At 51.5% G+C, this 1617-nt stretch overlaps 1 non-coding gene across 1 annotated transcript; it reads right to left on the bottom strand.

Annotated features, from left to right (window-relative positions):
• Window positions 1-1053: 1053 nt before the first annotated feature.
• Window positions 1054-1217, bottom strand: LOC132134602 (U1 spliceosomal RNA). Its single transcript, XR_009429658.1, has one exon. It is a non-coding gene; the product is annotated as a U1 spliceosomal RNA (small nuclear RNA).
• Between the last annotated feature and the right edge of the window lie 400 nt (window positions 1218-1617).

The following is a 1617-nucleotide window of genomic DNA, read 5'->3' as shown; positions in this document are numbered from 1 at the left end:
ATTAAAATACCTTACCTTAAAACTTGTTTTAGCCCGAAGCAGCAGAGTTCAATGTACCTCTCGAAGTTGTGTGACTCAAGATATAAAAAGATCTCTAGTCAGGAAACCTCCAAGAGGCGATCGCAGTCTCAACCGTCCGACAAGATATGTGATCTTTGCCAAAAGGCCGTGAAGCGATGCCGCTAAGACGCAGCGGGGAGGAAGCCGGACACGGCGATGCCCATCTCGGCTTTGGTAAGTCTGGGGGACCTAAAAACGCTGGGGGATGGTAGTACCCTCCCCTGTCTGCAACGTCACCGGGCCTCGTCACGCTCGGCCTGACGCTGGCACTGCAGCGACGGAAAGTACTGCATCGCTCGTAATTCCCAAACGGTTCGTCGCAGAGCCACGTGCCTTATGTCATGGGAATCCTTGGCTCGAGCCGAACCAGACGCAGGTCTCAGATTGGCTCGTCGCTCTGATGGAATTTCGGGGATTTGGGATTTTGTCGAAAACCTTCTTTTGCAACCTAGCGCCGCCAGGTATTTGGCCCAGTCCCACCCAAAGCAGCACAGAAAGCTTCTTTGGAGTCTGCCTGTCAATAATCATCCCAAAAAAGTGGAAATTTCCATTCACCTTGGCGAGGGGACCTCAAAACGTGCTAAGGTGGCGTGTCCGAGATGGCTCGAATGGCTATAACTCCAGGAAGGAATGAGATCCCTTCACCCAAATCGGCACACTTGTGCAGGGGCTCAGTCAGAGGCCAGGTGAAAAAGGGCGCTGCGACAGGCCACTCGGTGGCGCTGTAAGCGACAACAAAATTAATACCAATTGAAAAAGGACAACCAAACAACATGGAGACAGCTACAGCTAGGCTGCAGTCAGTCCAATCGACTTTCAAAGTAAGGTCTGTGCTATATTCGAACTGAACCACCCACCAGGGTCCGATTTTTCAAGAGCGTAACTGACTTTGTTTCACAGGCGCACAACACATACCTCGCATGTGACAGAACTCCCCATTCTGAAACGCAAAACGCAAAAAAAACCTCTTCTGCTTTGTTTCACCAACAATTTCAGGGGAGAGCGCGAACGCAGTCCCCCACTACCATAAATTATGCAGTCGAGATTCCCGCATTTGGGGAATTCGCAGGGGTCAGCATGGCCGGAGTGCAATGGGCAAGCCTCGCCCTGGGTGAACCGCCTTCTTGATCATGGTGTCTCCCCTGCCAGGTAAGTATGAAGGCCCAGGCGGTCAGCCAGAGGTATGATTTGCGTCTCTACCGTCCACACCAACGGTTAGCCCCCCTCCAGGAAAGGAAGGATGGGTGCCTTCCGTTACTGGCCTGGAAACTGCCAAGCTCATGGGCCGTGGCTTCCCAACGCCGGTTTTAGATGACTCTCTTTAACCAAACAAACCTGATTCGGTGCATCACCTCGTCTGTGAAAGACCTCAGGTGGGTGCATCATTCGTGGAAGAGTCCAAGACCCCAGGAGGGCGCATCAGGAAAAAAGTTCGCAATACACCACTGCATGGCAGATCTCATTCCTTGTTGCAAATACAGTTGCTATTTAATGAAAAGTGAGATACGCACCACATGTGGTGCACATGTGTGCCAAAATTCAACGCTCATTTTTATG

The sequence above is a fragment of the Carassius carassius genome, unplaced genomic scaffold (assembly GCF_963082965.1).
Source record: "Carassius carassius unplaced genomic scaffold, fCarCar2.1 SCAFFOLD_61, whole genome shotgun sequence".
Classification (NCBI taxonomy): Eukaryota; Metazoa; Chordata; class Actinopteri; order Cypriniformes; family Cyprinidae; genus Carassius; species Carassius carassius.
Note: the sequence above shows the minus strand (reverse complement) of the source record. Positions and strands in the feature narration are given on the sequence as shown.